General features: G+C 43.5%; 2 long non-coding RNA genes across 3 annotated transcripts; one reads left to right on the plus strand and one right to left on the minus strand.

Moving 5' to 3' along the window:
* Nucleotides 1-959: 959 nt before the first annotated feature.
* Nucleotides 960-1,535, minus strand: LOC120651177. Its single transcript, XR_005665977.1, has 3 exons — nt 1,387-1,535; nt 1,240-1,305; nt 960-1,113 (listed from the first exon to the last, which is right to left on the minus strand). It is a non-coding gene; the product is annotated as an uncharacterized LOC120651177 (long non-coding RNA).
* A 20,727-nt stretch (nt 1,536-22,262) lies between these two features.
* LOC120683842 lies at nt 22,263-23,579 on the plus strand. Of its 2 annotated transcripts, XR_005678974.1 has the most exons (3): nt 22,263-22,308; nt 22,391-23,113; nt 23,193-23,579. It is a non-coding gene; the product is annotated as an uncharacterized LOC120683842 (long non-coding RNA). The 2 variants fall into 2 exon arrangements; XR_005678964.1 differs by having other exon boundaries at nt 22,269-23,113.
* The last annotated feature ends 24 nt before the right edge of the window (nt 23,580-23,603 follow it).

Here is a 23,603-nt window from a genome sequence, read left to right on the forward strand (position 1 = left end):
TACATGTACACAATCAGAATCTCTTATATTACAGGATAGACGTACCATTTTCTTCTCCACTGAAATCACTATCACAGCAGTAAGGTGGAAGTTCAGTTCACAGTGAGTGAGGGTAGCTACACCTACATTAGACCAAATTGGCAATTACATGTCGTCTTCCATATGCAAAACCTAACATAAATACATAATTGGTAAAATATAACACTACACTAGCCAACTTTTTCCCTGACGGACGAAACCGTCACGGAAAGGTCCATATACCATCACGGCAACCGTCATGGATGCTATGTCAGGGACAGACTGACAGGGAAGGTAGGCTTTCCCTGACGGAAACCGTCAGGAAGCATTCGTGACGGTTGAAACCGTCAGGGAAGGCTTTCCCGTTGGTGTTTTGGTGAACCGTCGGGAGAACGATTCCCTGTCAGTTGGTCTACCGTCGGTGAAAGTTTAAACTTTTCCCGTCGGTTTTTCACCGTCAGGAGAGGTATTCACCGCCGGCCATCTTGTGTCAGGGAACCGAATAGCTTCTCTGTCGGCAACCAACAGGGTTGACCTTCTGTGATGGTAATACGGTATAATGCTGCCAGAATTTCACTGGATTTTTTCAATATATATAGGTAAGCTCATTTATCAATCAATACCAGCTACTAGCTCACATCCACACACACAGTAGAGATAAGTTTAACGGTGATCTGATTTAAAGGTCATACATCAAGTTGCTGGAATAATGCTTGTTCACCCAGCACACAAGTTGCTACACTGCTGCTGTTACATACATACAATTCACAGCACTATGTTACATATATACCAGCATACCCTAGTTGCAATGCCAACAAATGTCAGCACTAAGGTTCTTGGATGGCAAAATGCACACCAGTACAGTACATAAGTTCTAAAGAGGCAATAGGCAGCTGCTGGATGCAAACCAAAATATCTCCACCTCAGAAAATACTACACAAAAGACGCTCTTCGCGCTTGCGGGGTTCTGCCATGCTGCAAGGGACCATGAACAAAAGATAGCAGCCATCACCAAACATACCAGGCAACTCAATGACCATCGCTATTACTGTCCAAGTTAGCTGAAGCATGAGAGGATCCATATCCAGTCCCTCTCTACATCCACAGCAAGATAAGAAAGAACATTCAGGTATATTTGAATATTCAGTTAACAAGAAATCTGTTTGAATAATCAGACTCAATATATATATTGAAAAATAATCCGATCCATGACAATCTTACTATGTCATTTTCTTCTTCCTCAAGCATGTCAGGTGGTATCTCTATCTGTACCTTTTGAGCAATGAGCTGCAAGCATAGAAGTACCAACATTATGGACCTTTTAGACCTTCAATTGCAGATACACAATACAGAAAAATAGAATGGCACCTCAACTACACGATCAGTCCGCTTCACATGACGAGTCAAGGCTGCATTTTGTTGAGTCAAGATTGCATTTTGTTGAGTTAAGCGTCGGTTGTTTTCGACTTGCTCCTCATACCTTCTGAACAGATTTTGGATCTACCTTGAGTTTGATGGCCTTGTCTGACTTGCCTTAGTAGTATCAATAATTGAAGCCTTCTTGACAGCACCATTTCCTATTGCAAGGCGACCATGGGACAAGCCACCACCAATGTCATATGCAATTTGCCCATCAAAAGATTGCTCTTGCCAATTATCTGGATACTTTTCTTGTAGGGCTTCATTGTAGTCATTCTGGAAATAACAAAGTTAGTAGTCACAAAGTAACAAGTATACACAGAGAAGGAAACACACTTGACCATGAAAGTAAGATGAGATTCAGCTACTTACAACTAGCTGTTGTGCCCGCTGGCTACTTACATCTAGGTGTTTTGTTTCGAATAGAGTGCACTTGTGATCTAAAATACAGTGAAAGAAAGTTTGCAGCCTCTTCAACAAGGCAGGCCTCAACAATGGAGCCCTCAACTCGAGCCTTATTTCGGACTTTCTTTCTAATGCGCTGAATATACCTATATGTAAAAGTACATTTAGTAAATCTTCACAGTAGCATACTAAATAGGTACAATGTAAAGTTCTGGGCTCACCTCTCAAATGGATACATCCAGCGGTACTGGATAGGGCCTCCTAATAATGCCTCATGAGCAAGATGAATCACTAGATGTTCCATAGGATTAAAGAAACCCGGGGGGAATATCTTCTCAAGTTTGCAAATAAGAACTGCAATATTTTGTTCCAATGACAATATGGAATCTTTGCTGATTTGTTTGGCACACAACTGTCTATAAAAATAACTAAGCTCAGCCAAACAAGTCCAGATATCATCAGGTAGAAACCCCCGGAATGCAACAGGAAGTACACGCTCTATGAAGATATGATAGTCATGACTTTTCAAACCAAAAATCTTCTTTTGCAATAGATTAACCCCACGCCTAATGTTGGCTGCATACCCATCTGGAATCTTAAGTTCTTGGAACCAATTCAGAATTGTGGTCTTATCAGACTTATCAATACAGTATGGTGCCCTTGGTTTCTTCCACTTCCCATTTTGTGAGTACAAATGAAGAGAAGGATGGTTGCAAAGTAGTTCTAAGTCTTGTCTAGCTTTTACATTATCTTTAGTCTTTTCTGATACATCAAAGCAAGTGTTCCAAGTAGCTTCAGCCATATTTTTTTCATTGTGCATCACATCGATGTTGTGCCGAAGTAACAATTTACTAAAGTAAGGAAGCTGCCAAAGGGGGCATATATGTGTCCAGTTGTGCTCTTTGCCAAACTTTTCAGAATCACCTACCAGTCTGTACAATTGGGCCTTAATCTCCTGTCCAGTTAAACGCCTAGGTGGTCCTTCATGCACTACCTTGTTCTTGCGGAAGGCATTTGCTTGGTTTCGAAAGGGATGTCCTATTGGAAGAAATCGCCTATGGCAGTCAAACCAACTAGCCTTACCACCTTTACTTAGTCGATATGCATTAGTATCACACATGCATTGTGGACATGCAAAAATCCCATGGGTGCTCCATCCAGAAAATATACCATATGCAGGAAAGTCATGTATGGACCATAAGTATGATGCCCTCATCCTAAAGTTTTGCTTCAAGGAAGCATCCCATGTATCTACCCCATCCCACAGCTCCAATAGTTCATCTACCATAGGTTGCAGCAACACACCTAGGTTTTTTCCTGGGTGTTCCGGTCCAGGATGACCATAGCAAGATATATATACTCCTGCCTCATACAAACACCAGGTGGAAGATTATATTGTGACTCCTGCCGCCCCGGTCCCGCTCACCCTGCTCCGGACCCGCCCACGCATTGCTCCACGTGCGCTCCCTGCGCCGCCGTCGCTTAGCAACAGCACCCCCTACTCACCGAGCCCCACGCCACCGCTGCCACCTCCACGTGCTCGCCTCCCTCTTGCTCGCCGTGCCGCTGCCTGAAACGTCACGTCGACGCCGCGAATCGCGCGCCACGCCACTCCGCGATGCCGGGGCGCCATTAATGGCCGCCGAGCCCGGCCACCGGCGTCCTCCCCTCGCCACCGCCATTCCACGCCTATAAATAGGCACTCCGCGCACCCCCGCCCCTCCACGAACCCGCTCAGCCCCCACGCGCCCCTCCTCGGCCTTGCAGCACCGCCGCCGCAGCCACCTCCGCTCGCCGCCGCCTGCTCTCGTCGCCCCACCTCTCTGCTCCGCCCCAGCTCGAGATAGGTAGAGCAATCGGACCCCACCTCCTCCTCTCTCTTTTCCCTCTCCTCCCGGCCGCCGCCTTCGCCCTGGGAGCCCGAATCGGGCCGCCTCCGACGCGCCACCGCCCCTCCCCTATTTCCCAGCGAGGTGAAAAGGGAGAAGACAGGGCACATTAGCCCATAGCCCCCTCCCCTTTCTGCTATTTGTTAAAGAGCCCCTCCACCCTATTGGATTTTTTCCAAAAGAAACCCTTTCAACAATTCTAATTCAAAATAAACCCTCCCCTCATAAAAACTTAATTCTAAATAGACCCCTGACCTTTCCAGAATGACCCAGATGTTTCCAAAAATTATAAATAGGCCCCTGCCTTCTCGAGATTAATTACAAATAGGTCCCTAACTCTTTGTTTAACCCCTAAACCTCCATATAACCTATCATTTCATGCACCAAATAATCTCAAATCGATCTGAAACTTTACCACGCCTCTCATGTCATAGTTTTGGCCAGGACATTAGGAAATCGCTCAACAATATTACTCCGAACTTCATATCTTAATTATTTCCGATTCGAGCTCAACGATAAAACTTTTATTTCTTTTTCTTGATTGTGTGTTTGTTTGTTTGCATCGTAGACCACGGTGTGAACGAAGGAGAGCCCATTGACGAGCAGTACTGCGAGCCAGCGAACGAGGACCAGTTCCGCGACTCCGAGCCCGAAGGACAGTGCTTCGACCAGGACCTCCCCGAAGGCTTCGAAGACGGCAAGTTCAATCCCATCCTTTGATGCATGTTTTTTTCCTAGTTTTTATAAACACAACCTATTGGCTTGTTTTACAAAATTGCATATGTTTTGCCTGCTAAAAACACAGTTGGATAGCCACCCCTTGATTTGTTATAACCATTCCTTGACCACCTAGATTAATGTCTGAATGTGTTTTGTTTGGACGTTAATCGCTGCTAGAACACTTAGGATCTTATACACAATACAACTTGTTTTTATAAAGAAAAGGGGTGTGTGTGTGGGAAGGGATAAAAGTGGAATTTTCGAAAGATGAGTCTAGACGGGATGGATGGCATTTCTGTGTGATTTGCCGCTTGGTGTGCTCGTGCCTGTGTGGCAGGGCAAGGAAGGGAGATATCCATCTTGTCACCACTAAGGACCGAGTTGGTGTGTCATCTCACCTAACTCCACTATCGTGCAAACCACTCGACCGTTGTATGGGCAACGGCTTAGCATAAACCCCACTAGTTAGTCTGATAGCCATCAGGAGAGCTGAGAGCAACGGGTGATCAAGGAGAAGGGATTAGCTCTGTGTGACTTATGCCCCAGTTAAAACCTCTGTGTGATAGGTCAATGACCCCTTGGTGCATCCGGTGATGGCTAGTCAGGTCTAGCTAAGGTGGGTAATGGCTTTGTTGGCATCTGCACCGACACTAAGGTGATCGAGTTGCGGTACCCCGCTTGTGGGTAAAGTTGCACACCTCTGCAGAGTTAAAAATCTATTCGAATAGTCGTGCCCAAGGTACTGGGCGAGTTACGGTGTGGTCACATAACTAGTGTTTATTGTGGGATGGGTTGGCGTGAGTTGTTTTGGAAATGTGTCCGGCAGTTGTGCCGTGTGCTACGGCGGATGAGGAGTCCGGTAGCAGTCTTAAAACCTGGATCCTGTGTGGATCAACCCCTCGTGTTACCCGGTACAAGAAAACTGGTTTTCGAAAATGCTTTCCATCAAATGAACCCCTGCATAAAATATTGTTTTCCGCAAAACAAACCTTAAACTTATCCTTGAATTACCCTGTGCATTATATTCTGTTATTTCCCCCTCCGTGGGTGTGGTTGGACTTGCTGAGTACGTTTGTACTCACCCCATTCTTTATTTTTACAGAAGAAGATCCGAACTTTGTACCTGACGACGTTGAGTAGGGTACCGTCCTGCACCCAGCCTTGCCTGTGGATTAGGGTCAACCGCAAGAGATACCGCATGGTGCAAGACTCTGATGACTTTCTTTTTGTATTTAATATCATTGCGTGTGTGTGGATTGTAATCCTCGCGATAGTGACGCTTCTCTACTCACTACCGCGTAGAGTTGTACGGTAATGAACCATCTGATGTAATAAATGTGTCATCAGCCTCCTGGGACTGATGTTTGTAACACATTTAAGTCTTCTCTCATGAGGGGACGCTTCATGTATGGAACCCAAAATACTGGCCAACAAGAGTAGGAGGCTGCAGTCACACTATATGGTGTAAAACCATCAGTGGCGAAACCCAATCTTACATTCCTAGCATCATCTGCAAAGTCTGGGAAATCAACATCAAATTGCTTCCATGCCTGTAACGGCCCGGGTTTTTAAATAGCCAATTTAGGGTAATTAGAACCAAATCATGCCTCATATGCTTGAATTGCAGGAAAAGGATCTTTTTGTAAATGTAAAAGGTTCTATGTGTAATTATGATTTTATGCAAGGTCCTTTCTGTAGTTTAATTGAATAGAATGTGCAATTATAGCTTTTGTGGAGGGTGCTTTTGCAAAAATTCAGTGCATTTATTGCTTGGTAGGAAACTTTTCAAATCAGCCCAAGTTTGAAGTGAAATTTCATTGAAAAAGTCAAGTTTCCTTTAAATTCAAATTCCCTTCTATGTTTTCAAATTTAGCTCTTGAATCTTTGATCAAATAAATTTTTGCTCAACATCAATGTTGTAGATCTTGAAAAACTGAACAACTTTTATGTTGGGCACTTTTTCATTTGAGCCCTAGATTAATAGTTATCAATGTTTTACAGATAGGTCCCTGAAATTTTGGAAATTTCGTTTAGGTCCCTGTCTTCTTCCCGTGTCTGTCTCTCTCTGCTCTCTCTCGCCACCGGTGCCGTGCGCCGCCCGCCCACCGCTCTGGGCCGCCCTCCCGCGCCACCTCCCGCCTGCTAGCTTCCACGCGTCGCATAGAAGCTCCTCGACGCCCTCTTCCTTCGCGCTGGACCTCCCCTCCCTTCGCCACGCCGCCCAGAAGCTCCTCGCGGCTGCCACCTTGCCGCCGCCGTGGCCCGGCCAGGACAGAGCCCGCCGCTCCTTTCTCTCGCGCGCACCAGAATCAGGGGGCTCTCCTTGATCTTTTCCCCTCACTCTCTCGCTCTTTCCCTGCCCAGACGCCACAGACCGCCGCCGCCGCTCCGCAGAACGCCGGCGAGCTCACCCTCGCCGTCGAACCCACTCCTCCGCCCTTCCCCGCCCCAAATTAACCCCGCCAGTAGCTCCTACTTGGTCCCGCGCGGCTCACCCACCCTTTTCCCCCCTCCAATCCTTCACCGGAGCGTCGTCTCCGCTGACGCCGACCGCCGCCGACCGCCGGGTTACGCGGAGCCGCTGCCACAAGCCGCCACGAGCCGCCCCGAAGCCACCTAGAGGTGCTCCTGGACCCCCTCTTGCTTTCCCACCCGATCCCCTCGCCGCCGGTGACCCGCTCGCCGGGAAACGTCCGGTCAAACCCCGCCTCCCCTCTCTGACCCGGCCGAGGACCTCGGGTTGGAATTCGAAGAAGCCCAGGGGGCTGTCTGCAAACCCAAGACACATATGAATAGTGCCTTCAGGGACTTGTTGGTTAGGATTTGTTGTAAACTTTGAAATTCAGTATAAATTCATAGGAAATTCGTAAAATAGCAAATCTTGATGTTTTGAAATCCTCTTGAAGATCTCTATGCAGTAGAACCATAATATGTTAGGCTTTAGTTGCAAGTTTTTGCTGTAGATTTTGGTTTGTGTTTCTAGTGCATAAATATTAGTTGATTTCATCTTTTTCTTAACTACTGTATAAAGCCATGTCTTGCAGTGAAACTTTTATGTTAGTTTAATCATGTAACACTTGTTTTGCTATAAATATTTCATGATCAGTTCTATGTTGTAGCTATTTAATTGATTTAATCCTTGTTTAGTAGACTTTAATTATGGTAATTAGTTTATTTTCGTAATAAATCATGAAAATATTTCTGCATGTTCTTCTTGAGTAGCTTAGCTTGTCCAGGAAGTTTGAGCCTCAGTTCATGATTAGAACAGGAGCTATAAATGAATCTTGCTAATCTGTTGTTCTGTTTTGTTTATTTTATCATAATTATTTCTGTGTAGATAAAATCATGAAAAATTCACAGTAGCTAGTTCATTTCTGTTTGGATCTCCTGTTAAATTTTGAGCTTCTTCTTTGTTCTAATTTGACCTGTATAATTCAAGTTTGTTCTATGTGCTGTCTGAATGATTGATTTGTTCTGATTAAATGGTTAGATGTTATGGCATGATTTTTACAGGGTCGATTACTTTGTTTATGTTCTGTTTAGTGAAATTTTGGCAGAATTTATTACTGTTTGTACTCTGAGTAGTTAATTTATTAGCAAACTATGTTTTGTTTGTTATAGAAAACCACCCCCACTTGTTTATGGAGTAGTCAACATCATTTGTGCTGTTGATCATGATGCCTTGTGTAGTTAGGTTTGTTAGTTAACTACTCTATAAATGATTGCCCATGTGTTATGCTTGTTTGCCAGTTGTTAGCCTACAACTTTACCATGACAGGAGTATGTTTATAATTATGTCACCTTTTGCATTCCATATAGATACGACTACGTTGACGGACGGGACGTACGAATTGATCCCGGAGTCTGACGGAGGTGATCCAGAAGTCCAGGTGAACGCAGCTGAACTAACTGAAGCCCCGAACCAAAGTTCGGAAGAACCCCAGGCTGTGTTAGCTAGCGACTACCGAGAAGGCAAGCCCCGGACATAACCTATATTTCAAATTATTATCATTTACTGTTATTATTTACTTGTGCATTTACAGTTCTTAGGATTTGAATTGAAACCCTAGATGCATGATCCTAGGAACCTATGTACTGAATACTAGATTTGAGTTCGACTACTTGCTAAGCTTATAGGACCGGTAAAAGTCGAGTGATTGCCTGTCACTCGCGAGTTTTATAGGAATTGATTGTTTACCTTTCTGTTATCAATATAAGGACGACAGACGGGGTTGTGATCGACATCATGACCTTATGTGAGACCCCGTCTGTGTTGATGAACTTGCTAAGGTCGCGGTGTGTGGTAGCGGTGGTTAAGTTTTTGAAAGTACTAGCCACATGCCGTAAATATGGTACGCGGTAAGCCTAGTAGCCGATTGGACCGGGGAGTGGATATACCTTTCACTCTCTCTTTAGAGATAGGTTTTTAAATGTTATTGTTGATCAACACTACGACTTCAAGGGACAAGGGTGGACCGGGCACGGGTGGACCTTGGAGCCCTGTAGTCGGGGAGAGTGACCCTATCCACAAGCCGGAAAGAAAGGTCAACGGTTGTTTGGGAATGACCCGACGGTGTTCCAGACGTGTGTGCTAGGTTATCCTTGCAAGGTTGAATTTCGATTCAGAATCGTCCGCCTCTCAAGATGAAATGAGACTGCTTGATCTCTTTGCCACACAGAGTAATAAGAGCAACAATATTATTTATCAATCTTGATGTTTGCTTAGTTTTCTACCATGATTTGATAGTAGTTGCTTACATAGAATGGTTAATCAACTAGAATCTTGAAAGCTAAAACTTGAAAGTAAGGACATACTCTTTATTGCTTTTCAGCAAAAGGAAAACCAGAACCTCACAAACCCTGCATCGTCTAGCTAAAGTGGGTTAAATATACCCGTTGGCGGTTAAGTCTTGCTGAGTATTAGAATACTCAGCCTTGCTGTTGAAACCCTTTTTCAGGTATGAGTCTTGAGGACCAGGTCGCTAGTTTGACCTATCCCTGCTCTTTGCCTCCTGGCTGGTCCGTAGAGTGGGATTCGTCTTCGGCCGGCAATGACCATGGCGAGTGATACCTTGCTTGGGCTAGCTTGGTATACTTTTGCGACGTGTTGTAGCCGTCGTTGTCTCTTTCCGCTGCTTTCAAACTCTGAAGTTAAAGTTATGGTTTGTATAACTGCTATTTAAAGTTTGTACTTGTAATAATGTTTTAGAACTAGTTTGTAATAACTTTTATACCTGTGATGCAAAACTTGTGGTTGTAATATCTCTGGACTCGCCTTCGTGCGGGGTATGCTTGTTCGATCCTAGAATCGGTGGTTGTATCGGGACGTTACCCGACAGACCAAAAATTGTTCCGTTTGAAGTGCGTTTAAGCTAATGTTGCCTTTATGGTGATGGCCTGCGCACTTGAGCCGGGATAATTTAGGCGGTTCTGCCACAATGCCTCTCCATGATATGGATGCAGCATTTTTCCAGAGCTTGAGAAGCAAATTTCTTTGTGTGAACGCATTAGTTTTGCCGTGCCCTCGTGTAAATACAACCTTTGTAACCTATTTGTTATGGGCAAGTAGCGCAACACTTTACAAGGAATCTTATTTGAACCATCCTTGTAGCGAGGGGTCTCACAAATGTCACACTTATCCTTGTCACTATTACCTTTATAGTATAGCATGCAATTATTATAACAAACATCAATTTTTTGATATGGCATACCAAGACCCTCTAGCAATTTTTTTGAATGGAAGAAATTCTTGGGAAACCTAGAGTTAGAACTTAGAAGGGAGCAGTTCATGCATAAGGTCCATGATATCATCATAGCATGCCACTGAGAGATTGTATTGTGATTTAATAGCCAATAGACGAGCAACAGCAGAGAGACTAGAGTGCAAGGTTTGCTCATGTACTTTTTCATCTGCGCTTGCAACCATACTATAGAAGGCTTGTGCAAAACCAGTTGGACTTTCATCAACTAATGGTGGTTGCTCACCATCTAAGTCCACTAGCATATCCTCCATCCGATCTGTCTCACCAAATCCCTCATGTTCTAACTCTTGACCACTCTCATGGTCCTGATTTTCACGCCTCTCACCATGTGCTGTCCACATTTGGTAATTTTCCCTAAATCCATTGTGACACAAATGCAACTCTATCCTAGGCCTTTTCTGCTTGAAATAATTCCGACATATTGAACAAGGACACTTAATTGTATCAGACTCAACTAATTCAGGAATTGAGAAGGCATGATCCAAGAACTCTTTTGTTTTTCCAACCCACTCAATTGATGGCCTATCACGCTTCCAACCACTATACATCCACCCTCGATCTGCCATATCTTATCTGCCAATTATATGAGAAGTTATAGACAGACTAACCAGCTGCTATGAGAAGCCACCCTTATCTGTCCAAGACTTTGAGGTCAGCTCACAGTTCTCCAAGAAGCAGCACCAGCCAACTTGATCAACGGTGAGAAACCTGTTACAAACAATTTATCAATCATGTCACAAATCAGAGAGGAAAGAAAATCATGAATGAAAAAGGTGCAATGCCATTTTTGACTAACACAAATTGATTCAGACAAACAAAAGGAGATTTTCATATACAGATAGTACAAAAGTGGATTTTGAATGATGAGCAAACCATAAGTACAGTCCTACTAAAATACTAAAGTCTATCTATAATGTTGTGGAAATACTAAAACAGACCTACTAAAGCACTAATGCCTATATGCAGTATTGTGTGACACACTAAAACAAGTAGAATCCATTCGATTCATCGAACAAAGCAACCTGACATTTTTTTATATACCAATTTAACAAGCAGTCAGTAGTGATAAGTAATTTATCTCATGACTCATGAGAGAAAAACATAATGTTTCTCCAATCCAATACCAACTGTGTCACGGTATGCAAATAAATTTGCAGCAGATAAAAGTATCAAATTCAACATGAGGCAAAGAGCATCACCGTTATCAGTTACGTAAGGCAAGATAGCTAAGAGATAGAAAAATCACCAGTGATAAGTAAGATTTAGGGGAAGATGGCAGCTTGGTCAAAGTTGAGGACGCCGTTGGGAGCCCAAGTAGATAGCAGTCAGACAAAGGCTTCCCCTCTCCGAATTTCTGCACACAGAGCACAATAAATTAGAGAAAAACACATTTTCCCTATAAAAGTAAGAACTGAGCGCAATCAAGATCTCACCCCAAATTAATATTGCTGAAATTTTGGTTGTTATTTAGGGAACACATGGGGGGGCTAGAGATTGGGGAACAGGTGGGATGGCTAGAGAGGAGAAAATTGCATATTTAAGACTCCAAACATTGCGCTTCGCAGTTTTGCCATTCCAAACATCGGCTTCATAAAAACGGGACTCCAAACATTAGGCACTTGATTATACTGTCATTTGGGGTATTTTTCCTCTTTTCTTTTTTCTTTTCATGTATTTAGTATGGTGAATTATCCCTTTTGCCCTTCCTCACTTCTGCATAGATTTAGAAGCCGAGCTTTCACGGGCACAGTCGGCCGCCGCCGCCATCGCCGGGGCAAGCACTGCCGCCGGCCCCTGCCTAGCAGCAGGCTGGCTGCTTGACCCGCCGCTGCCTCTGGCAGGCAGGCAGGCACCCTGTTGCCGCTGGCGTGGGCGCCGCCGCTCCGGCAAGCAGGCAGGCAGGCTGCTGCTGCCGTGGGCGTGCAGCAGGCCACTAGGATGACCGGCGCTGCCCCTAGCAGGCAAGCTGCGTATTGTGCATGCAGGCACGGGCCGAGCGCCGCGGCCCTTGGCCCTGCCGGCCGCGGCCAGATCACCGCCGGCCGCAGCCAAAGCGCCGCCGCCCACGGGCACGGCAGGCGCGGCCATGGAGCACATGCGTCAAGGGCAGGACGCTGGCGGTCAGCGGCGGCCGGTGGTGGGGCAGTATGCGGCGGTCGAACGAGCAGCCCGTAGCGATGAGATCTCAGTAGCGATGGAGAACAGATGTACGGCGGCAAAGCTTCTCCGTCTGATCTCAGTCCACATCACATGCAATTATAGATGGGCAAAATGGACATTTCACCCTACCAAATATATGAAAAGAAAAAAAGAAAAGAGGGAATACAACCCAAATGGCAGTATAATCAAGTGCATAATGTTTGGAGTCCTATTTTTACGAAGTCGATGTTTGGAATGGAAAAACTGCAAAGCACAATGTTTAGAGTCCCAAATATACAATTTTCTCGGCTAGAGATTGGGGAGGGGGCTAGGTTGCAGATCTGCAACACGTTGGAAGGAGGTAGCTAGGGGGCGGCGGCATTGCTTGGGTGGCGACGCCGGAGCTCCGATTTTGGGATTTCCGGCGGCGGCGGCGGAGCTTGGGTGGCAGCGGGATTTCGGCCTACCAGCTTGGCACCATCCATGACGGGGGCACCCAGATGTAGAGCACGATAGGCGGAGCGTGCAGTGTACTCTCCGTGCGCGGTCCACCGCCAAACGAATCTGTCCGCCCCTTCTCCGAGTTGGATGTTTTGCAGTATGACGTTGAGTTGTAATAACTATTGGGTTGCCGGTTGGGTGAGGAGGGTACCTGTGACATCATGCATCCAGCGCTGCGAGAGAAGGCCTTGGACGAGTAGATGTGGTGCCAAGCAAGGAACCCCCAGGCCATTAATCCAGCTATCCAACCAGAACTTGACGTTTGCACCATTGCCCACAACTGCCACCGTCGAAGCACGGAAAAAACTCTCCACTACTTGGCTCACATGGATTCCAAGTGCCGACCAAGCCCTGTTCTGGTCATTCCTCTGGAGCCAAAGCCACCGGGTTTGGAGCGCAATGTTGGCAAGTTTCAGATCAAGCACGCCCAGACCGCCACATTCAGTTGGGCTGCACACTGTTGGCCGCAGTGATGGAAACTGCACAAGTTGTGATTCAAACTATATAGGAAACTAGCTAAGCGTTGCGACGCAGTTATAATTGAAGCCGGTCTGAAAACGAGGTACACTGAGCAGCACTGGATCTGAAACGTATACCTATCAATCCTATTTTTCAACAGCAAATTGCTAGCATTTGTCCACCCCAAAAAAGGCTAGCATTATGCATAGTATTTCTGTGGATCTCTCTCCCTCTCTCTATCATTCTACCTTTGGGTCACTAGCAAATTGCATCATTGTTATCCATGAACAATGACAGGATTTCTACCACATGGAACTGCAATTGCAGCTCCTATAATAAACAGCAGCTCACCCAGTGAATCTGGAATATCCCCCTCAGAATTCTTCAAAGCAATTTTTAGAAGCTTTTTCTTTTAAAGTGAGTTTTTCTCTTATAGAATCCAACCTGATAGAACTATAAAAAGTATGGTATGAATCATTGATATGAGAAGTTTTTTGCAATCTCTGGCTTCTAAGTCTCTTGACTATGAGGCAATACTCTGCTTCAGTTAATATTAAGTTTGGTGCATTTACTATAGCCTATGATGTGATAACAAAAGGTAGACATTTCAATTTCCATTTACATGCTTCTAGGCTCATTTCTTTCTCTTTTTTTTGGGGGTACATCCAATACACTAAGGCCTTGTTTAGTTCTTTTGGCGAAAATTTTTTGGAACAGAATCTTGCTATTTCGGAGTACTAAAAAATCTATTTACAAAACTTTTTTCACGGATGAGTTGTAAATCGCAAGACGAATCTAATGATGATAATTAATCTATGATTAATAAATAATTAGCAGATGGTTACTGTAGCATCATTGTTACAAATCATGGATTAAGTAGGCTCATTAGATTCGCCTCACGATTTACAACCCAACTATGCAATTGGTTTTATTTTAAAATCCATATTTAATCCTTCATGCATGGATCTAAACATTCGATGTGATGTTTTTGCCAAAAAAAATTTAGGATCTAAACAAGGCCTAATTATTGACCTGTGAACAGTGTGCACACAATATTCATCCAAATCAGGTAAGCACCCCTTGCAACTTACATGTTTGACAAGATTCGCAAGGTTGCATTGTCAGTTCCGACTATGGCATCAGGAACAAATAAACCATTCTCAAAGAGATGTTCCACAGCAGCTGACAAGAATTGGTATATTGCCGCGGGATTAGGGTGGCGGGGGCAGTGGCGTGCAGCCCGGCGGCGGGGACGCCGCAAGGGCTGGAGAAGGCAGGCTGTACTCAAGTTAGATTATGAAAAAGCTTATGACAAAGTTAATTGGTCCTTTCTGCTTGATATCCTTGAAAGGAGAGGTTTCTGCCCCAGATTGATTAAGTGGATCAAAATGATTTTGATGAATGGCTCTGTCAGCATTACTGTTAACCAAACTGAGGGGTCCACTTTTGAAACAGGAAAAGGGCTCAGGCAGGGGGATCCCCTCTCCCCCATTATGTTCAACCTAGTTGTAGACATCCTTACCAGAATGCTTAAAAAAGCAGTGGCTGCAAGCCTGATTAAAGGTTTAGGGACTGATTTGGTGGAAAATGTTGTGGCAAGTCTGCAATATGCAGATGACACCATTCTCTTCTTGGATTGCAAAGAAGAGGTAGTCAAAAACCTGAAATGGGTGCTGACATGCTTTGAATGGATGTCTGGCGTGCGCATTAACTACCATAAAAGTGAAATAAATACCTATGAATGTGAATGAGCAGGAAAGAGGAGGGATGGTAGAGATTTTGGGGTGTCCTGAAGGGACTTTCCCTATAAATTACCTAGGTATACCTCTGCATTATGAGAAACTTAAAAGAGAAGATATCCAACCTTTAATAGATAAGATTCTCAAAAGAATAGCTGGTTGGAGAGGGAAACTACTTTCCTATGCTGGCAGAATTGTGCTGATCAAAACCTGCCTTGCTAGACCTAATGTCCTTTTTTAAATTTCCTAAATGGGCACTAAAACTCATCAACTCTCATATGGCTAACTGCCTCTGTAATGACTATGAAGGGCATGGGAAAATTCACCTAGCTAATTGGCAGTCAGTTAGTATGAAGAAAGAGGCTGGAGGCCTGGGGATACCTGATTTAAGCGATATGAATCTAGCTCTTTTGGGTTCCTGGATTAAAAGATTTATAAAGGATGAGGGGAAGCTCTGGCATTCTGTAATTAAGAGAAAATATATGAGGAATGCACCCAATATCTTCTGTGTGCCGACTACTCAATCTTCCACTTTCTGGAAGGGGATTTTGGAGTCTATAAAAGCTCTGAAATTCGGTTATAAATGGAGTGTGGGAGATGGCATGCAGATCGATTAGATTTTGGGAGGATACATGGTTTGGCAACTCTCCCCTTTCTGTCCAATTCTGGGACCTTTATGTTATCTGTAATCAAATGGGGAGTAGGTTGGCTGATATCTGGGATGGCCAGGAGGTTAAGTTGACCTTCAGAAGAACCTTTGATGATGAAATGCTTGAAACTTGGTTTGAGTTAGAAGGAATAGTTAAGAGTGTGGTTTATAAACCTGGAGGCGATGCCTTAGTTTGGGTATACAATAGTAATGGAGTTTATTCTACTAACTCCCTTTATGCAATCATAAACTTCAGAGAGGTGCAACCTGTTTTATGTCCCTGCTGTTTGGAAAGTCATTGTTCCCCCAAAGATTCATGTGTTCCTTTGGCTTTTATCCAACAACAAATTGATGACAGTTGATAATTTGGCAGCAAGAGGAATTCATAAACCGTTGGAATGTCAATTTTGTGGTGAAAAAGACTCAGTTCATCACTTGTTTTTTGACTGTATTGTCGCCAAGCAGATGTGGGCTTGCTTGTCTGAGTTTAATGGTTCCACTATAAACTCTTACTTTGACATGGCTAGTAAATGGATTGATGTGAAAAAAAATACAAAACCACAAACACAATCTCTGCAGGAGTGGTTTGGTGCTTATGGCTAATTAGAAATGTTTTTGTCTTTCGTGGTCAACAGTGGTCAAGCATCAAACTGGTGCTTGGGAAGCTCTGGAGCATCATGAAAGAGTGGATGATCATGTGTCCAACATCTATGGAGGAGGATATCAACCAATGGTGCAGCTTGTTGGCGGATCGTCTCAGGACCCCCTTGGCAATTGGCGTATGAAGAAGCTCAAACTGGCCCCAAGAAGCTGGACTCTGCTGAAGTCTGATCCCTTGTTGCCTGCTTGTTGCTGTCAAGCTGGGCTCCTTGTGTTGAAGTGTATCTACCGTTTCCAGAGTCGTTCTGTTCTTTGCGTTTAACTGCTTTAGCTGCCTGGTGTTGTTCCAGTGTCTGTAGGCGTTGTTTCTTTTCCTAGGTTTGCTGCTACTTGTTTAGTTTGCGCTAAACTGCTACACAAACAATTATTGCTCTGTTTTGTCTAATGGATGAAGTGGGGCAGGGCGTTTTTTGCGCCTGTCTATTCTAAAAATAAGGCGGGCGGTAGGCGGAGGCGACGAGCCGAGGCGAGCTGACGACGAGAAACTGCTGTGAGCCTGCTGTGTTTGGCTGGCAGATTTCGGCAGGTTCAATAGTATTATTTGAGAGAGAATAAATCAAAATAAAGTCGAAAGAAGCTAAAATAAGACAAGCCGAACGGAGTGATTCAATGTGGATCCGACGGTCGTGAATTGTTGCCTGAGAGATAGACTAATTTTCCAGGCACCTGATAATTAACATCTCCATAATTTGGGTGCGAAAAGGGGGAATTTTGGGTCTGGCCACGGGAAACAAGCGGCAGCAAAGCTCCATACGAAGTCCCCTGACAATTGCAGTGTTTCGTATGTTAGTTTAACGAGTCCGCAATCATCATCATCATCGCTACTACGAAATTTTCAAGCAGGGCAACTCATCAGAAACACTGATTGTTACTACAAAAAATTATACGATTTGGTCTATTTGAATTATTGTTGATTGCACCACCATGTCTGCTATAGTTGATCCATGCAAATATTAGAATAGAGTTAATTTTAATAGAATCCGAAGCTAAAATACTGAAAGTAAGGAATTTCTTTAGTCGCTTTTCTGCAAAATAAACCACCAGCCAAAAGCCTTGCATGTCTAGATATGTGGGCTAAGTTATACTCACTGGTCGGGTAAGTCTTGCTGAGTATTAGTTGCTCAGGGTTTGTTGTTTATTTTGTTTCAGGTATAGGAGCTAACTAGGTTTCCCATCGGTGGGCTCGATGTGGCGCCTTATCTTCACATCTCGGTAGTTCTCGAATTATTTAGTTTGTTTTATTTATTCTTTAGTAAAAATACTCTGTAAGTTAGATTCTCTTCCGTGCTATCATTTTTTTGTAAATTTTAAATTTAAAGCTGTTTGTAAAAGTCTTAATATATTTTGCTATTTTTGTAAGATTATATCGTGCTAGTACCTTATGCGCTCGCCTTCATGCGAGACTTCTGTTGTATTTCGGTCGGCCTATGGGTTGAAAGCAGCATGTCAAGTTACACTTAATTAAGCTAATGCGCCTGATGCGTTCAGATGATGGCGGTTACGCTTAATTAAGTGTTTTAACTCGGCGGGTCTATCACAGCTGGTATCAGAGCTGAAATGCACCAGGGGGTACCAGCAATATTATTTTTGGTGTTTTCAAGACTAAAAATGAATTTCAGAAATCTACATTGATTTGCGATTAAGGGATTAGGAGAGATTAGATCGTAATCCCTATATAGCATAGGATATGTCAGGTGGCTATATATATATATATAATATCAACTAACTTCTAGCCATGTAGTAGTTATGAATAGATATATATATTGTGATTTTTCTGCAGGTGCACTAACCCCTCTTACGTAGGAAAAGTTCATAGTAGACTGCTAGTGTATATAGTGAGAGTACGTATTGTGCCACCGAATGGTCTTCGTATATTGCCATGGATTGATTGGCAAAAATTTATTTTTGTGAGAACGTATAGGTCATGCGTGCATCATATCATACATGTTATTTTGTTTTGGATATTTATTAGTATCTCCGCATGAGTTTCGGTGCGCTGTGCACGTTTCACTTTTGATGATGTCGAACCTAATGTGGTTAGAAAAATAGGAAGATTAGTGCGCTGTAATTGAGCAAAACCTATCTTCGCGTTTAAACAACTAAAATTCAAAGATACGAGTTTGGTGTTGGTCTGTGTTTCTTGTCTCTGAGGATGAAGTCTTCTGGTCGATTGCTATTATCCTTGAGGGTCGAAATAAGGATGTGATCTTTAGGCGATATCCTTGGTTGACTATCTTAGTCTGACCTCCAAATTCATAACCAGCTATCGATAACTCATTAGTGGCTCAATTACCATTTCCTTTTATCCGGATGATAATGTTTCCTACTCTTGGTCAACGGTAATTTGAAACCGTATATCCTCATCGTTGGGCCATACCTTCAAATGCTCCAAGATAATTCATCCCGGTCATCCTTGACGACTAAGAACATCCGGTTGTTCTTCTAGCATTGATATTGTTTAATTTTTACTCACCTTGATTCCTATATCTTATGTGGACCGTTTGCATTCTTGCTCAAATAAATATAAATAAATTAAAAACTTGATTTCATTCATTGTTGTCATCATGCGTGAGTATAGTCGTCATACATGAATAAGGTCGCATGTTTGTTGCATAGCAACCACATTATTGCATCACATCACATCACATTGCATTGGGCCATACAAGGTTAGGGAAACATTGGTGGTAGTTTGGCTGACTATATGTGTTCGTACTTTTGAACATGTTTTCTGGCTGCTTTCCGCTTACTTAATCTCTTCCGGTCCATTTGTGTTATTCGGGGTGTTATTATGGGATCTTATGTGGTGGAGATTTGCCCATGACTTATAGTGCCGCGACGGGACCTAGGGCCTCGTGTGTGCGGCCGCCACGCGATTGTGCTCCTGGGAGCGCGCCGGTGCTTAAGTACGTGTGGATGAAACTACACCATCATTCCTTTTTGTGCAATATTTGGAATTTATTTCTTCTGCCTTTGTTCTTTAAGGGGGTAGGCTCTCGGAGAGTGTGCTAACGGGTTGTTTGATGTTTGAATTTCTGAGGATCATAGCCATTGACCTGCATAGTAACATGTGCATCTTGCATCATATTACCTAATTAATAAACGATATTGAACAAGAATGTCCTTGAGCAGAAACTTGCCTTGATGCCCTTTCTATGTTTATTACAGCAGCTCCTTGAAACTCACTTAGTATAATCATGGTTCCAGCTTCCAACCAAAGGTGGAAAGACATCCTTGATGTAATCTTTTCTAATCAATATCCATTGAGAGTCTCTCCGTGTATTTCACTTGAACGACTTGATGTGTTCCGGTGTTCTGTTCCCTGTTGGTCTGATGCAGGTGACTTGAAGCATTTTTCTTCTTCCAAATATTTCCTTAGTTTCTTTTAAAAATGTCCAACTTTCATGAGTCCGATACAATTCCTAGAGGTCAATATTTGACCCTTGCTTTTCTTTTAAATCTCGGGACGAGATTTCTTTAAGGGGGTAGGATTGTAACACCCTGCCCGGATACTCCGGCCGTAGGCCCGGATACTCCGGACATGGAGTTCCTAGTTCATGTAATTTTTTGTCCTCTGGGCCCCACAATCATTAAAACAGAGATCTCACACTCTCTCTCTCCCTCACAGCTCACTCTCCCTCTCCCCCTCACGTGCACTCTCTCCCTCTCCCTCATGAGCTCTCCCTCTCCCTCATGAGCTCCCCCTCTCTCTCTAGTGCCCTAGAGTGCAAATCCACCCTCTCCACTTGATTCCAAGGCTAAGGAAGCTTCAATCGGCGTGGAGAACCTTTCCCCCATGTGCTCCTCCTCGGGGAGGCTTTGGATTTCAAGTTCTTCATTCAAGAAAAGCTCATCCTAGGTATTCAACTCGTGCCGCCCCGATCTATGTTTCTAGGAGGTTCTAAGTGATTTCTTTTGGTCAATCAACTCTATATGCATCCTTCAACTAGGATTCAAGAGGGTTTCAAATTTGGTGGGGTGGTTTTGCCAAAAATCAAGATTTCAGTTTTTGGGGAAAAAATGCTGTCAAGCCCGGAGACTCCGGGTATAAGCCCGGATACTCTGGGTTTTGAACACTCCCGGTGAAACTCCGGGTATAAGCCCGGATACTCCGGGTTTGGGACACTCTGGGGGAAACTCCGGGTATAGGCCCGGAAACTCCGGACTTCGGAGTCTGGATACTCCGGATAGTAATCCGGATATTCCGGGTTGCATTTGGAATGTTAAGTATAAATGGTACAAATTAGTAGTGTTTATACTCGGTACTTGTTAAGTTGTTGTTGTATGTCATATTTGCATTCTCAGGTCATATGCATCTCATGTAGATGCGCTAGATGTACAGTGCGTGAGCGTGAAGCACGCGATGTTGGAGCCGAACCCCAAGACGGTGTTTGATGGATGTATCCTAAAGAGAGAAGGAACAGCTAGCGCAACTGAAGACCCGGCCCAAGGTCGGAAGGGCCCAAGACCTTGATAGCATTAACACTGACTTAGTGTTACCCTCAGGCGAGCCCCGGTGCACATCCTATTAATTTAAATTATGACACCTAGATATATATTTATTACTTGTGTATTATGTTTAGGAGTTGTTTGAAACCCTAGTTGCATGAACCCTAGGTTCCCTTGAGTTGTACTAGTATGTATAGGACGATAGAAATGCTATGCTAGATAGGGTTCGGTAGAAGTCGAGTAATTCTTGGTTACTCACGAGATATATGATAGTTTATGTTTCCAGATCTGAGTTACTAAATATGGATGAAAGTCTTGGAATGAAAGAAAGAATAAAATATGAGACCGGGCGGGAGAGGTGTAGTTCCGCCTATGTCGGTTAAGGACCGAGCCGTTGTTGGCCCTGCTGATCATGTTTGAACCGTACTAACCGCATGCCGGGAGTAAGAGGTAGTCGAAACCGGTAAGCCTAGTACTGCCTCGCTTCGAAAGTACAGAACTGCATCACCACCCCGTAGGGCGAGTCGAGTAGTCGCGGAGAAACGGGATGCATATGTTTACTTTTGGTGGCCTCACATTGAGCTCGGCTGACTATATGAAGGTGGGGTGGTTCTGTAGTTCGAGGCGGGGAGGGGAATGGTTGGTGCGTGTGGTCCGACGGGGCATACGCGTGCCGTGTTGGTTAGGTCCACCTTGCAAGGTTAAATCGAATCGATTCGCCGTCAATCGCTCTCGGATATGAGCACCTTGGTCACTGCGTCGCAGCGTAGTGTTATATCGAGATGATGAGTATATTTATATACATATGATGATGAACACCTTGAATTATTATTGATTGCACCACCATATCTGCTATAGTTGATCCATGCAAATATTAGAATAGAGTTAATTTGAATAGAATCCGCAGCTAAAATACTGAAAGTAAGGAATTTCTTTAGTCACTTTTCTGCAAAATAAACCACCAGCCAAAACCCTTGCATGTCTAGATATGTGGGCTAAGTTATACCCACTGGTCGGGTAAGTCTTGCTGAGTATTAGTTGCTCAGGGTTTGTTGTTTACCCTGTTTGAAGTATAGGAGCTAACTAGGTTTCCCATCGGTGGGCTCGATGTGGCGCCTTATCTTCACGTCTCGGCAGTTCTCAAATTATTTAGTTTGTTTTATTTATTCTTTAGTAAAAATGCTCTGTAAGTTAGATTCTCTTCCGTGCTGTCATTTCTTTTGTAAATTTTAAATTTAAAGCTGTTTGTAAAAGTCTTAATATATTTTGCTATTTTTGTAAGATTGTATCATGCTGGTACCTTCTGCGCTCGTCTTCGTGCGAGACTTCTGGAGTGTTTCAGTCGGCCTGTGGATTGAAAGCAGCCTGTCAAGTTACACTTAATTAAGCTAATGCGCCTGATGCGTTCAGATGATGGCGGTTACGCTTAATTAAGTGTTTTAACTCGGCGGGTCTGTCACACAAAAATTGATAGATTTCTGAATATTCTGTCAAAGGAACTTGTAAGTGTGCCTTTTATATATCGACATAGATATATTCTCCTCCATGGATATGAACTGATGAAAGTAATATTGTACAAACCAGACGAAGTTTGTCAGCAGCCATGAACATGAAATTCGTTTTATAGAGAACATGGCCATCAGAGGTGCTACCAGATGTATATAACTGGAAAGACCCTGTATGACAGAGTAAGGAACATGGCATACTTGTAGAATAGCTAACCATGCAGGAAAACGATGTAAAAGAATTGCTAAATTGGGCGTAGGCCATAAATAATAAGGTTCTGGTTACAATTTGGATATCAACATGTTAAGGTTGATATTCATTTGGTCTCATATGATTGCATGACATGCAGTTAGTTCTCTACTGCAATGTAACAACTATTTGTTTGTGCCCTCAACATGACTTATATAAGAGGTGTGAATTTAAATAGATAGTTGCTTCTTTCTAATCATAGTTATTGGAATATAATGCAGCTTCCATTGCAGCTCAGGGCATGTTCATGGTTGGAACAAGAAGCCTGTCCATTACAACTCATCGATCGATGCGAAAACACAGGACAAGTCGGGTATTCAGTTACTAATTGTGGCTAGGACGCCCAATTTTTCTGGGCATTTTATTTCCTCACAGTATCCTTCTTCCGCTAGTAGTTGGTTATATGAGCTTTGGGATGTGCTTTTTCTTGGCTGACATACAGGGTCTGCTGACTGATGTGGCGTAGCTATCATTTGCTGACTGATGTGTAGTCTGCAAATTTCTTCAAATGGTCTAGTGTTCTTCAAATAATGAATAAGATATGAATCACATGTTAGTGATTTTTGCTACTTATTTCAATTTCGTGGTACTTTGAGGAAGGACTCACGGCTCCAAGAATTCCTGGTTGTAGGTGTCGGACAGATGTGGTTTCCTCAAGTGGTTTGAGAATACAAGTTGGTACTCGCGGCAAAGGAGCAACAACTGAGTGTAGGTGCCCCTGTTGCAACTGGATTGCAATTTGCAGAAGCTAATCGCAATGGTGTTCCCAATTTTATTGATGGCTCAGGTTTCCAGAGGATGACCATTTTCTGTGATGGAAGAAAGATGGACAAATTAATTAATTTGGTTCAGGCTCCAGTGGTGATCAGCATTGTCATTGTAGTTGTAGTGTTTTTTCGTGTATTAGTGCTGCGAGCTGTGGATGTAACAGGAATGCAGGTTCTAGATTTTAACAATGTAATATCTGGTTCTGAATGTAATTGTGACTCTCTTTCAATGAAAATGCTGTTATCTGAAATTGGCACTTTACAATGTTATGCAA

The sequence above is a fragment of the Panicum virgatum genome, chromosome 1K (assembly GCF_016808335.1).
Source record: "Panicum virgatum strain AP13 chromosome 1K, P.virgatum_v5, whole genome shotgun sequence".
NCBI lineage: Eukaryota > Viridiplantae > Streptophyta > Magnoliopsida > Poales > Poaceae > Panicum > Panicum virgatum.